We start from the raw sequence: 16,507 nt of genomic DNA on the forward strand, positions 1-16,507 counted from the left end.
GATAGTTTAATGCTACATAACAGCTGTTCATTATACTGTAGTTCTTCACACTGGCATAAACCTGTTCATTACTAGTATGCAGTTCGCCATTAAAGTAGCAGGTGATTAGAAGCTGTTTATGAAACAGAATAAATAACTAAACTGAATTCAGTCCAAGGACAGTAATGTAGTCTGCATTTGGAGTATATCCAAAGTAGTAGTTATCAATATTTCAAGAGCATTTCAACAAAGTTAAGTGCTTCTTTTCAAACATCACTAAAATTGTGATACAGAGAGATGGAAAATTAAGGAGAAACCAGTGGAATGGGAAGCAACTGGGCAGTTGCCATATAAAGATATTTTGGAGCCTTCCACTGGAAACCAGTATAAATATTTACTTGAAGCTGTACAGCAAGGGTAGGAACAGAAAATTGTGGCAACTCTGACACAGTCAATGTTGATGAACGAAAGGTCAGTGAGTTCCCATATGACAGACCAACAGATGACATAGGATGAAACTGAAGAGGATGTGCCACAGGAAGATGATATAGAACTTTCTATAGAATGACCGCAGGAAATGGAGAACAGAAAATGTGTCCTTAGCTCAGAAGGAAATGAACTAAGAGAAGAGTTTCTTGATTTAATACAGATAGATAGACATATTAAGATCAATGAAAGAAATAAACTGCAGAAGGACAATAAAACCCAAAAAGTTGGAAGTCTGATAAAACAAATGAATGCAGTAACTAGAACTGTCCATAGTGATCCATGTGATATAACAGAAGTAAACAGGATATATTACTGTGCAGCTAAATTAATAACAGACAAAATTCTGCCTCAAGAACATAGAGTAGTAAGGGAAAGGAAGGAGAGAAACCGAATACCATCATGGAAGTATCTATTGTCCACTCTAATGTATGCCACACCAATTTTTACCCACATCAGAAAAACTGATCTTGCCAGACTTGAGTGATGTTATAATAAAATTGCCAAGTTTGCTATCAACTCTACCTTCAGAACCCACCACTGTCAAGCTCTATGGGCTCTACAAAGGCTTGAACTTCCACAACTACTTCTTTACCACCAGCTTGTCATAGCCTACAATATTCTAAAGTGTCCTGATAAAACCCCAGCACTAAGTCAGCTACTCACTCACTACATAGCAAATCGTGCTCTCCGCTCTATTGAAAAATCACTCCTCTACATGTCTAGGGTTAATAACATTGCAGGGGAAAGCATTATTCTCTCACACCATAGCTAAAGCCTGAATAACCTTCCCCCTTCTCTGACTTCTACCTACACTATCACACAATTTAAAAACTTACAAATCACATCTAATGAATACCTGGCTATATCCATATATTATATAATATTCACTGTTTTACAACTCTACACACCTTCCTATTATACATACTGTAAATATGTTTCATTGTTTATAACTCTAAAAACCGATCTCCGATTCAATGCTACTTCATGTTAACCATGTTGTATTACTATACACTATTATTGCTGATATGTGCTTGTCTGTCTCTTATTCTGTTTATTGTTATCTACTGTGGAGCTTTTCTCCCCGGGCCTCCACTGTAAATGGACCTGTGTCCAGTCAGACTATCCCAGTAAACAAATGTAAAATAAAGTAAAATAAATATATAAAAGTATCAAACAGAAAAAACTATAAAGCAATTAAGACAAGAAGTGTCACTGTTAGAAGAGTATAGAAGAGGGAACAGATCAACAAAAATACTCAGAAAGATAGACGTAATAAAAGCAATGTGCAGTATGATAATGGATCAGAATCTGTCTTGCACTATTACAAATACTAAACTAAAACTCTCAGGCAGGAAAACTTAGAATATACACAGATAAATTTAAAGGAAAAGTACAAAATAAGCAATTTATTGATTAACCTAAAAAGTTCTATAGAGACCTGGGAAACAAGGTAAAAGGAATTGAAAGACCACCCAAAAAAGAAGAAATTGATGCATTTTGGAAAAATATCTATGAATATCCTGTGGAACATACCAAAGATGCTAAATGGATAGAAGAAGTAAAAGAAAGAATAAGAAGTTCAAAGGTACAGGATATAAAATGGAATTAAGCAACAGCCAGAGAGATGGAAACCAAGTTAAGAAAAGCCTCTAACTGGAAAACCCCAGGCCCAGGTGCAGTACCTAACTTCTGGCTAAAAGTATTAACATCTCTGCATGAAGATTTATCCATGAGTAAGAACTATTTGTATGAGCACCCCGAACAGACACCAACCTGGTTAACAACAGGAAAAACAATGCTCCTACTTGAGTGAACCTGAAAGTTATTCTAAAAATTATAGACCAATAACTTGCCTTCCAACAACATATAAACTACACACTAGAATTGATGCCAACAGAGTTTATAGCTATTTAGAAGAAAATTCAATCCTGACAATAGAACAAAAGGGTAATAAAAGAAAGTCATATGGAACAAAGGATCATTTGTTGTTAAATAAAGTCACAGTGGAGAACTGTAAAAAGAGGAAGAATCTAAGTATGGCATGGGCTGACTACAAAAAAGCATTTGATAGTATCCCACATTCATGGATAAAAGTGTGCTTAAAAATGTATAAGATATACCATACACTGATCAATTACCACTATTTCATGACCATGAAACAGTGACAGACTACTTTGCAATTAAGCCATGATAAAGGATAAATTACTATTCCAGGGATAAAAATTCATAGGTGGATATTCCAGGGTGATTCCCTGTCACCGCTGCTGTTCTGTCTTGCCCTTAACCCTTTAAGCTGTCTACTTAACAGATTAAGCCATGGGTATAATCTGGCTCCTAGAAAGCAACAAAGTGTAAAGACGTCTCATCTTTTCTTTGTTGATGATTTAAAACTATAGTTCATCAGATGAGGAACTAAAAGCAGAACTGCAAGTAGTTGAAACTTTTTCAGATGATATAAGAATGTCACTTGGTCTTGATGAATGTGCAAAAGCAACCTTTGAAGCAGGAAAACTGCAGCACCAAGAAAACATCAGCTTGGGACAAGAATGTGATATAAAATAACTTGAGCAAGAGGGAGTGTATAAATATTTGGGAACTGATAAAGGATCAATAATAAAACATGAACAAATGTGAATAAAACTTAGTAAAGAATATTTTAGAAAACTTAAATTAATCCTGAAAACAGCATTGGCATTTAGGAACAAAATTCAAGCTATAAACCAAGTTGCTCTTCCTGTCCTAATTTATAGTTTTGGGGTGATTGATTGGCCCCAAAATGTGTTGCATAGATTAGACAGGAAAACAAGAAGGATGCGTCATGCTCACCAAATGATTTATGAACATCAGTGAAAACCAAGATTACATATTCCCCATTCTGAAGGAGGTATGGGCCTCCTTGAAATTGATTACATGTATAGATCTGCAGTCGTGGGACTGCACACATATCTACTGACCTCACAAGACCCAAATGTCGTAAAAGTTTTGAAACATGAGAAAAGTAAATCTAAGATGATTTCCCCGCTTAGTCTAGCAGAAGCATATCGGCATCATGCAGGAATGGAAGTCAAACCAGAAGTAGATAAAAATCAGGCAGCAACTGAATGTGCCAAAAAACTAAAGAAAGAATATAAGGTGAAGGACAACATGAGAAGGCAAGAAATGTGGAAAATGCATAAATATAGTTGTAAGTATAGAAAATTTCTGGAAGAGCCTCACGTTGATAAGGAACGAATGCAGGAATGGTTAAGGAGAGGCGAATTCAAACCAAGAGATGAGGGGTTAATATTGGAAGCTCAAGATAGTGAGCTGCATACACGTTGGTTTACAAAGTCCATTGAACATGTGAGGGAAACAGACAAATATAGGTTTTGTAAAACTGAAGTGGAAACAGTCGCACACCTCATTGCTGGTTATGACATACCAATAGCAGAAGGATTGTATACTGAAAGGCACAATGATGTAGCAAGACTGCTGCACTGGGGATTTTGCAAACATTAGGGTATTAAAGTGAGTGAAAAACACTGGAAACGAACCACAAAGCATCATAGCAAATGATGAAGTCTAAATCACATGGGATCACCTGTTACCAACAGTTCAAAAGATAGATGCAGGAAAACCAGATATAGTGGTTCATGAAAAGAAGACAACAGTAGCACTGATCACTGAAATCGCTACAACCAGTGACTATAGTGACTTGTCTACACAGAGGCACAAAGTCATAAATTATCAAGACTTGAAGGCAGAAATGAGAGCAATGTGGAAGAAAGATACCCAGACAGTTCCAACAGTAGTAGGAGCAACGGGTCTTATAAAAAATAATCTACAATCGTATTTAGATATGTTACCAATACATTTAACTCCATATGGATTGCAGAAAAAGTCATTACTGGGCACATTGCTGGTGCTGCAAAGAGCACGTTTGGCTGACATCAAAGATTGAAGCAATGCTAATTTAATGAGCTTTAATCATACTTTGACTTAGGAATGGGGTCCATTCCCATCATGGTGTTTGAAACCCAAAAGACTTGAAGACATTAAAAAAGAGATACATTTAAGGGAACAAAGAAAAGAGTTTAAAGGAAGCAAAATGGTGTGGCAAGACTCATCACCTGTGATTCAGTGCTGTAAAGGACAAAACCATGCTTTAGACTGCACAGACTATTGTGATTGGTAAAAGATATCACTACACCCAAAAGTAATTAACCAGGGACACTGACCTTGGTGTACTTCTGTAGATATGGTGAGACATTATCACCAGAATGTCTGTATGAATCATTAATGTAATTTCATTTGATATACTGAATTCTGTTCTTGGCCCTGTATATCAGATGGAACAGCTTCCAGAAAGCAAACATAAATGTTACAGTTCCTTTTCCAAATGCCTTAGTATGATAGACTGAAGGATACTATTGATGGTATCATGGAATATGGTAGATGGAGAACAGACATCTAACAGTGACTATAAAAATTGTCAAAAGTAAGATAATAAAGCCTATATAACTAAAAAAACAATATTTTAAAGAGTGAGTGATCAGAATTTAGATTACTATGTTGGTTTTGTGGGTCAGTATAAGGAAATAGTAGGCCATTTCCCAAAATATTAGAACATTGAGAGCAAACAGCCTTCACAATCCTGCTACTCAGAAAAGTAAAATCCAACCTGCCCTTGGAACGACATCATCCTAGGGTGTATGAGGTCCTTTCTTATTCAATACCTCACAACACCAAGGTACCAAAGTGAATGGAGGCCCACTACATCCAGGCAAGGTAATGTAATACATTAGCATTCATTGTCAATAAACTGTAGTACCTAGTCTGAGCATAGTGCCAATACTGCCTGGGGATTCAGATGGATCTGGTTAAAATTCTAAAGCAGAGCAGCACCATATCCCTGATGGAACTGGTATTACAGGCTAGAAGCCTGCCTGTAATACCAGCTTTAACATACAGGTGGAGCTGCATGGTCATACAGCACTTCAGCACCACAGCTCCAACTGTAAAGCAGACTGATGAATGTAAGCATGGTAAGCACAGCCATTATGCTTACAATCACCACATATAAGAAGAAAGACATGGAAGTGGGTGGCCACTAGTTCACTAAGGAATCCAATCTTTTTAATTTTTTTAAACACACTAAACTGACCTGTTCCCAGCGGAGTTTAGAGGACAGCACTCACTACCCACTACTGTACTCTCTGGCATGCCCCCAAATCCCAACACCTTCAGTATACCTCCACCTGTATGTGGAATTAGGTGCTGCAAGCAATCCAGTTTCCTATCTGGTACTGCCTGGAGTACTGCAGTACTTAGAAGCCAATCCATTTCACTGGGATTCAACACTGATTTGGCCTCATACATTAGCAAGCTTTGCCAATGTGCAGCTCTAAATTTCTTTTGCTAGATGATCCAAATTCCTGTTTTGCAATTGGGCATAGGGGTCTGCCAACCTCCATTAGCATATGCTAACTTGGGACTGGCATAGCCCTTTTGTTAGGACTTTGGTGTAAAGTAGCAAATGTGCAATATTCCAAAAGGCTTGGACAAGGAATTCATATATTCCTTGTCCAAGACTTTTGGAATCTTGCACATTTTTTCTAACAAAGTTATAGGAACACATGAAAAAGGGTACTTCAAATAATGGTTTTAAGGAATGGGATAGATAAGAGGGGGAGTCTATAGTAATTTGTTGGAAACTAATTCCTGAGAACAGCCATTCATTGAACACATACCAGCGAATGGCCATTCATTGAATGTTCTTTTCACTGAATGTTTTTCTAAGGGAAGGGAGTTAGTTGACCATCATTAGGGCATCATTAGGAAATGTGTCCTTTTTCTGACTACAGTGTGATCTTAAAGTTGGTGTATATAAGTAGGGGGTGTCAGGGGCATAGGCCCCCACCTTGGTGGATTTGATATAATGTAGTTTGCGTTAACGATCAGTGTGGGAGACAAGAAATTCCCTTCCTTTAAAAAAATGTTCCCTGAAGTGAACATTCCACGGGCATCTGTTTATTGGTTTGTGTTTGATGAATGACCGTTTGCTGGAATTAGCTTTTGATGAATTAAATATAGACTCATTAGAATGTACTAACAATATAGTTATTATGGAGAATAAAATAACTTTGTCATCTCGTGATATAAAGCACCATGGATGATTTGTTAAACTTGTTCTGCTTAAAAAATGCATACTATGAATGCTTCAATATGCAATAAAAACAAGTTAAGACAACTACATCTATTTGCTTGACTCTGTTTGAGGAATTTCATTGGGTCACAGATTAATCTTGACCCAGGGTATAACCACTAATTCCATGGTTTGGCCATCTTGTAAACAGAAAATTTCACATGCCTAGAATTCTGTGGAGCTCAGTAACTACTTACAATCCTGAAGGGCACTATGGTATTTCAGATTATAAATTTTATAAGCTTTATAATTGGGGGGAGCACACAGTACTGCTCACTGGACTTAAATTAACATTGTCCACTAAGCTTGCATTTACTCTGTCTACTGACCTGCACAGTTATCTTCTACAACAGCCACTAAGGACAACAAAAGTGCAATATAAATAAAATCACCATCTCCAGTCAGCTGGTACATCTTCAGAGAATAGCTGTCTACCTGCTGCGACCTTCATTCTCCCAGAATTATCTTCACTCAGACCTAACTGAGAAAAATATAGCCAAACTATAGCTTACTCAAGCACTAGTTCTTGGATGGGTTTGGCAATAATGTGCATTGAGATTCATAGTCAAATCTGAGTGACTTACTGTCAAACAGCTTCTCAAATAACAAGGTCCCTGGTTCACAATAACACACCATGGCTGCTGAATTTACCTCACTTAAAACTGAATAATGTGTTTGGATAAGCAGCAGCAGCTGCTTGCCGTGGCCAATATTCACATCTGAGAGTGAGCTGCAACTTACCCAAGCTACAAGATGCTTGAGTACCTGGTTATGAGGCGGTAGTCTTGGTGCATTTGGGACTTGATAGCTTGCAGTGCTCCCTAAAATCTGCTTCATCTGCAGCTAAACTGGATGTGGAAACTTTGTGAAAATTAAGATACTGAGTCACATAGTGAAAATGACATCATTGTCCAGAATGAGTTTGGCCAACTATTGTCTAGTCTGGTGACATTTCTAGTGTTAATAAATATAATTTTCTGAAATTAATCATATTATATGTAAAAACATTTTTACTGAAAGATGGTATTTGTTTGAAGTATTACCTAAATACTACACCAAATTATAGAATTCAAATTTTATTTCAGCTTTATTTATAAACATAAAAATGGGCTCTGAGAAATTTGCTAAGCTAATGCACACAGTCTCTACAGAAGTTAAAAACCTTTTTATAATTCCACATTAAAGAGAGATGTTACTAATGCAAAAATTGCTATTCATAGCTTCATATATTCATGGATTGTTACTAGGCTAACAACCTGGGGGCCTTTGTAAGCCTAGCCAAATGTATGCAAAAGAATAATGATGTCCTGTATCCAAATAGGACATTGAGGGTCAGGTATTTATAAGCTACCTCTCTCCATAAGGGAAATGAGTGCCAGACCCAGTGTAAATTTCATAATCCCCATTCACTGATCTAGCTTGTGCTTAAACTGGGTAACAGATGAACTCAGCTTAACTTGGATGGGAAGCCTGTTCCATAGGAGGGGCAAACAAGTTTGCATTTTTTATGCTTCATCTACAAATGCATTGCCTGATGCCCTTGAAGAATAAATTGGCTATGCTGTTTTAAAAATTGGTGTGCTGGTGATATTGCCATATTTCCTGTACAAGATCAGCTATATATAAGGGATTCTCTGTCTGGTGCTGTTTACCAGACACTCCATATATAGTAGGGAATGTCTGGCAAATAACAGGAGGTTCATAGTTCCAAGGTATGATGTCCAGAGACAATTAAGGATTGTAGCTCAAATTCTCAATTAGTCCAAAGTACTATCAGATCAAGTAAGGACTGCAGCCCAAATTCCCAATTGGTCCAAAGTACTGTCAGGTTAAGTGACTTGCTCAATGTCACATGGTAGGTAAATGAAGGTGGGGAAAGATTCAAACCCTGCACCCTTGCCACATGATGCAGCTCACTAGCAAGTCAATGCTTTGGCCCTCTGTGCTAACCAAAAGAGTAACAGCTTTTAATGAAATGCAGAAATCCTTTGCAATCCAATCTTGTAGAGAAGATTGTTGCACAATAATACACAATAATGACTAACTAATAAATAATGAAGATCAGGCGGTTATATGACTTGACAAATGTCAAATCCTTTGCAGTTTCTGGATGCTGCAAAGAAGGTTTTATAAAAATATATTTCTAAACTGTAGCATGTTTAGACTACTAAAATAAAACATGTTTAAACTATATTACACATCCCATGCTTATTAATGAAGTAATTCATTATTTAATGTAAGGAATACAGCAAAACAGCTAAAAATTATATAAATGCTACAGCAGCTTTTGTTCAACACCCCTAAAGCCATACAAAAAGCAGAAGTATTACTGTTTTTGGGAGGGGGCTTCCATGTTTGCAAGACATCTACATCTCATTTTTGACCTCCCTATGTCTTCTCCAGATATTCAAGAATAGCTGTCCCTTCGGACATCACTCAGTACAGGTCTGACTTACATGAATGGCTGTTAATGCTGTATTGTTGCAGCAAATGCTTCCAGAGTCAACAGGAATGAATTGTGGACAAATGGGGCCTTATTCAAGGTAATGGATGAGTCCCTGCCAGTGATAGCAATAGCCTACCATAAACAGTGCTCAAACTTGTCAGTGTACACACCATTTTCTTTTCTTTTTTCTATCATCACAGAGATTTGGTTTTCATTTAAATAATTTATTTCAAACGTTACAAAAAAAAAAAAAAACTGACACCCATTTTCTAAATTAAATAGTTTACCAAAACCTAATTTGAGGTGAATTTGGTCTCCCAGGCCAAGGACAACCTCATGGCATTCTTTAGCTATGTCCACAACCTCAAAGGCAATACACAATTGTGTGGAGAGCTCATTATAATTGGAGCCACCTATAGTGAGCCAGAAGATATAGCAACCTACCAGCCGATAAATTTAGCTCCAGCTTTACCACTCTCTCCCATCAACCTTCCCTCAGGAAATACCATAAAATATAACTCCCCCTGCTATCACTAGTGACAGGTCCTAAATGTTCTCTCTAAGGCCAAGAGCACTGCGTCAATGGGCCCAGACACTATCCCAGGATGCCTTATAAATAGCAAGAAACATGACCTATCAGGGCCTCTGGAATTGCTATTCAACTGTAGCCTCCAAACAGCAGTCATGCCTCATAAATTTAGAACAGCAACAGTCATCCTTCTGCACAAAGGTGGGCCATCTACAGACCCTAGAAACTACAGACCCATAATTCTCACTAGTCTTATATGTAAAGTCATGGAAAGGATTATCATGGAAATGATCAATAGTGATAAAGTAAACCTCCAGATACTGGACCCAATCCAGTTTGGTTTTGTCAAGGACAGATCATGCCCCTTCAATCTGGTGGACTTCTTAGAAAATGTCACCAAAACAATGTATGCAATGGATGAGGGCAAAATGATTAATACTGACTATCTTGGCCTGGCCAAGGCATTTGACACAATACCCCATTTGGGTACTATTGCCAAACTCAAGATGTTAGGTACAAACATGTATGTCACCCGGTGGATAGCCATCTGGCTCACAGACAGGATGCAGGAAGTTAGGAATGGGAAGTCCACCTCTACAAAGACGCCTGTCATAAGTGGAGTCCCTCATGGATAGGTCCTTGGACCATTCCTTTTTGACATTTACTTCTCTGAAGTCAAGGCCAATGTCAGTGGTCTCTGGCTGACTAAATTTTCAGATGATTGCAAATTAGGAGCTGTCATTGAATCCCACACTGACACAAATGTTCTCTAGGAGGAGCTGGCACAGACAAACATCTTGTGTCAGAGCCATGGACCAAAACTAAATGCCAGTTCAGGAAGTCAACCACCCCTGGTAACTATCATATTGACAACACACCCCTTAGAAGTGACCCAGTAGTCAGGGGGTTAGGGACACACAAAGATAGTAATCTAGCCTTTGACCATCACACAGCAGTAGTGAGGAAATCATTCTATACTGTACAACTTAAAAAAAGCATGTCATCTAAGTCCAAGGAAGTCACTGGTCCACTGTATTCAGCATTCATCAGACCAGTCATTAAATACAATGCCCCCTTTGGTACGTACTTAACCAGGCATATCCAACAACTGGAATGTCCTTAGAGGTTCCTCACTAAAAGAATACAGGGCATAAGTAAGATGTCCTATGCAGACCACCTCAAGGCCCTATCCCTGTATTTTGTCTCCTACAGGCTTTTGAGGGCAGATCTATGCCTGACATACAGGACATTGTCAGACCTCACTCTGATGAACCTTCTGCATATCCACAAAACAAACAGCACCAGAATTACCCATTCTAAGGACTTGAACCTTGCCTGTGATATAAATAAGACCTGCTGGAGAGACAGGTATGTATCCCAGATATTACCCTGTCTCTGGAACAGGCTCCCTATGCATGTGAAACAGAATGCTACTCTAACCCAATTCAAATGCAACTTGGAAAATTAGATGGGGAACAGGAAATTCATCCCTGGTTTGGCACCTATGCCTCTAATGGACACAGGCAATATGTAAATGGTTCTTCTCCCAGGCCCTAGCTTGTAAATGTTTAATCTCCCAAGCCACTGCTTACATTTAACAAGAGTATCAAAACTTGTCAGAGATTTGGGATGCATGGCTATGCTTAAAAAGGCCATTGTGGTCATTACCCTAGTAAACACCTATGAACCTATGAACCTAAATGAGAAAAAACAGTTTCACATTGAAAACGAACAGCATCTGAAACAGTAAACTGCTTTTTCCTTGAAACTCACATTTAATGAAAATGCATCAAGCCATTAAACTGCAAGAAATGGACTGAGATTCATACTCACACAGCATATAGTGAAGTACTAATTAGTGTCTATGTGATGGGTGCAGGAATTCAAAACATAAATATGTAATGGATTTACTAACAGCCTGTGACAGCCCACTGGACACAAGTGCCCCTGTTCAGGAGCAGCACACTAGTACTATTAGTTGAAGTAGCTTGGTTAGAGTCACATACGAGGCAAATAAAGGCTGAGAGAATCAAGCCTTGTAGTACAGGAAGCAACTTTTTTAACAGCTTGTAGACTACTCATCTGCACTAAGTGCAAGACAAACTGCTGTAGCTGAAACACAGTACATTTCACATTTCTGTTCCTGCAACAAACAGGCTAAATTAAAAAAGGCATTCTACTTAAAATATTAACATTAGATTCATAGACTTCTTACTGTCATATTTATTCACAGCTATATTATAAACATGCTGATACAACTCAACAGAACAGGGAAACCAAGGATCACATCCAAAGAACATGGCTCATAAGACAATGCTCCTGTTTACTACAATCAAGTTCTTTCATTTACATCATAACTACTTTGGTTCTTTGCTAGTTACTTAGCTTGAAGTTTTGCTGATGATTAATGAGCATAGACTAAATTTCCAGTTGTCCCAAAGTATGGTCTGATTAAGTGACGTACTCTAGGACAGGATGTAAATGCAAGTCAAAATCACAGGCAAAAATCAGAGCTGTTCTGCAAACCTGGAGACAGATAAGAGCAGACTGCTCTGAATCACTTAAAAAGTTAACAGAACAACAGGTGTTGCATTATCTTGCACTTTGAGAACCACAAAAGCTATGAAAATTCATTGACTGATTGTAATCCTTAATGATTTTGCCAAAGAAATCACAAGACAAAGGAGGCCTGTAAGTTGTTGTGGAGGAGTAAGAATTCTATCTCCTGTGGTTAAGGTACATGGTTTCAGTCTGAGTGAGTCTGTTAACCAGACTGGGGCATTTTATTTACACGCACACACACACACACACACACACACACACACACACACACACACACACACACACACACACACACACACACACACACACACCATTCCTAAAGTGAAAAAAGTGAAGACACATATATATACATTCACAAGCTCCTGTAATATAATTCTTCTGATTTTTCCTAGCATGCTCCATTCCATGCTCTTGAAAATAATAATACACCTCAATCTCACATTCATGACTTCCTGTGCACCACCTTTCAAATCCTTTTTTGTCTCCCCATACTGATACTTCCTGTTTTGGATATGCTTCATCTTCCTGTACCAAGAAGGTCATTGTGAAAAAGTGAAAGACAGTATATTTTTCTGGTGGGCTATGGGGCCCCCTGAAGCTAGGGGCCCTGGGCAACCTCTCTTTTTGCCTCTATTATAATCCACCACTGGCTGGCTGTGTCAGGTTAACCCTCAAGACACAGATAGTTCTTTAATGTTAGTAGAGAGGGTGTTATGTTGTGAAAACATATTCAGAAAGGCAACTAGTAAAACAGCAAATAAAATGGGAATCCAAGCAGAAGAGAAAGTTGCCATCCATTCTATGTTTTAAGTATGGGTGATTGGAACAAATCACAAAGTACTGTAGCTAAAGTAGATTAGAGACACTGCTCAGGTAACAAAAGAAAAGGGATGGTGTGGTGAGGCTATGAAGTGGGACCAAATCTCTACTAGGCTTGTCAAGATGACACTTTGTTATTCTGTCATGAGAAAACTAATGGACTGCACATTATAAGGGGAGAAGGGCAGGAAGTGCAGCAGCTCTTTGACTCAGGCAGCATGATAACCTTGGTAAAAGTCCTGTGCTTGTGTAAATAAGAGGCCCATTCTCCAAGATCAATAGTAATATTATGCATAAATGGGGAGAGGAGGTACTATACAGTCCCACAAATGGGAATGGAAACTCATTGTGTAAATATCCTTCACTAGTTGGCCATAGTACCCTATCTGACCTGTGATGCGTTCAATAGGAATGATTTTCTCTTCTTTACAGACTCATGAATAGAATTAAGCAATAACCCATGCCTGGGTGTGGGTAATGCTGGATTTACCCATGGTTGGTGTGGTTTGGTCACGAGGGCGAAGCCCGAGTGTCCAAACAAAGACAATCGTGGGTAAATCCAGCATTACCCACACCCAGGAGTGGGTTATTGCTATTATACAATGACATTATTTAAGAAAAAAATACTTGCTTTTCTTAAATAATGGCATTGTATAATGCCTCCGTGCTGCCCTTCTGCAGCTGTCTGGTATTCTGCGGCAGTTCTGATGTACTGCGCATGAGTATGCTTACGCAGTATATCAGAGCTCTGGGTGGAAGCAACGGAGAAAGCAAGATCTCCGTTGCTTTTACAAATTGTCTTGCTATGTTAAAGGAGTTTAACATAGCGAGACAGCTTTAAAAAAAGCAACAGAGAAAGGAAGATCTCCGTCACTTTTTTTAAAGCTGTTTCACTATGTTAAAATCCTTTAGCATAGCAAGACAGTTTCTAAAAAGCAACAGAGATCTTGCATTCTCTGTTGCTGTAAAAAAAAAAAAAAAAAAAGACTTATACTAATGGAAATAGTCCGGGCGACCAGACCTTTTTCCATTAGTATAAGTCTTTGATTTACAACGTGCATGCTGTCCAATCAGCGTGCATGTTTTGGAATATTAATGGGGGGTCATTGTATAATGGGATAGTGACAACACTAATGCACCTTGTGTGCACCACTACTAATGAAGGAATGGGACACCTCATACTCTGGCAGGAAGCATATACTCACTCATTCCCAAAGAATGTTCTACAAGAAGATATCTACAACCCTCAATTCTCACAGGAATCCCCATGAAAATGTAACTGTACATAAAAGTTTCCAAAGAAATAGCAAACCTCAGCAAAGACATGAAGAACAAAGGAGAAGACAAACTCTCTGGATTCTGCAAGCCCTGCACGGCGTGCAGGACTAGTGCAGGAGCTCCAGCAGGCAATATGTCTGCCGTGCGATCCAGGAATAACCTGCAGGGATGTGCATGAGCACTCCTGCACTAGTCTTGCACGGACTCAGCCCCTGTATGCAAATTACCCCATTTGCAGGAGAAATCCATGCAAATGAGGTGAATTTGTGATCCAGGAAACTGGAACCTGGCCGTGCAGGGCTAGTGTAATCTGCAGAAATGTACTCCACCAGTAACGGAGTACATTTCTGCAAATTACAAAATGGAGCCATGACAGCTCCAAATAAAGGGTGGATATCCTGTAAAAAGCATGCCAATAGCCAGCTACAAGGCCATTGGCATGATAAACATTTGCAAAAATAAAGAAATCAACTTTTATTTTTTTTAGCCGATCTCGGCTGTTTAAGAGTAGGGCAGCGGCACACAAACAGAATCGGTCGTCAAATAAGAAAAAAACGTAAAATAAGCATTCTAACCAAAATCACTATTTTACCATTATACCCAATGTCAGGCAAAAGACAACATGGCCAATGAATAGTGGATGCTAAGGGGGGAGGCTCAGTGTGGGACATGTAACTATGCATCAGCAGGCAATCCTATGCAAATGAGGGGAATGATACTGAATCCCAGATTTCCCCTGCATGCTAGTCAGCACCCAACAGTGTAAGAGCAGGAATAGCTTGGTGCAAGCCTAGGAGTTAGCTAACATCATGGGGGGGGGGTGTCAGGAATACAGTAAGTGGATTGGAGCCCTGTGAATCGAGTTTGCTCCTAGTTTATCAGAGCTAAGCAAGAGGGTGTGTCTGAGGCTGCGTAGCACTCTGTACATTGCCTTAAGCGGTGTGCGCACTGCACACCGGGTTTTAAAGGGAAAATAAAAAAAGTAAACCAGGAAATAGCAGCTCTGTGCACATTTGAGCACTGTGTTTGTGTGGCGCACCCCGGGCTTAAACAGGAAGGCAATGGGAGGGGAAAACAGCAGTAGGAAGGTAATCTAGAACTAGCATGGCTGGCAGGTGAAATGTATCAGAATCAGCCAATTACACAGGCAGCAGACCAGCCCAGTCCAGGACACTACTATAAACTATGCAAACACCTTTCCCTCTGTTTTTTCCCACATACTCTACACCACCGTTGTATACAAGCGGGAAAATTTTAACAAACAAAAACAACAGAATGATAGGAGCTGCAGCAGCTATCAGACATCGACATGTGGAAGAGGCTGAGGGTGGTGAGGAGGAGAATGCTGTCAACCAACCCACAGTGAGGAGACAGAGAAGGGAGTACAGACCCACGGTAACCTACCAGGGGCTACATGAGCTAGAGATAGTGGACAGGGACCTCCTACAGCAAATTGTTGAGCTGTGCCGGCCACACCTGACACACAGAACTAACAGAGGGGAACCCATCCCAGTGGATACCAAGGTATGTGTAGGCCAAGGAATACTAGCTACAGGTACCTCCCAAAGCCTAACTGGGAATATCACAGGCATCAGCATCCAGAGTATTCCACCAGTTCCTGAATGCCATGTCAGCACATGCTGGTGAGCACGTATAACTCCTCAACAATCGTGAGGTGTTGGCCAGCAATATGTGTCTCTTCCACCAAATAGCAGAATGCCCTGAGGTAATGGGTGCTATAGGCTGCATGCACATATGTATCAAAGCACCACCCAGAGAGCAGGGCAGGGTCTACATCAACCACAAGAGCTTCCCCTACATCAACTGCCAGGTCATGTGCGATATAGAATGAATGTGTATGCTGGCTGCCCTGGAAGCTATCACGAGTCTCACATCTGGCATCTGACACAGCTATACCAGAGATTTACCAATGGGGACATCCCTTACAGTCACCTAGTGGGGGATGGTGGTTAAGCACTGGAGCCGTGGCTGATGACACCCATCGAAAATGCACACACACCCGAACAACAACGCCATCATGAGGCACGGACCAGAATCATAATAGAGAGTGTGTTTGGGATGCTCAAGTCACAGTTCCGGTGCCTGGACACATCCAGTGGAGCCTTGTAGTACTCACTAGCTACATGTACCCAAATTGTTATTGTATGTGCCATGCTACACAATATGATCCTGCAGAAACAGCTGCAGCAGGAACAACATG

The sequence above is a fragment of the Protopterus annectens genome, chromosome 3.part0, assembly GCF_019279795.1.
Source record: "Protopterus annectens isolate FY-2018-M chromosome 3.part0, PAN1.0, whole genome shotgun sequence".
Taxonomy (NCBI): domain Eukaryota; kingdom Metazoa; phylum Chordata; order Ceratodontiformes; family Protopteridae; genus Protopterus; species Protopterus annectens.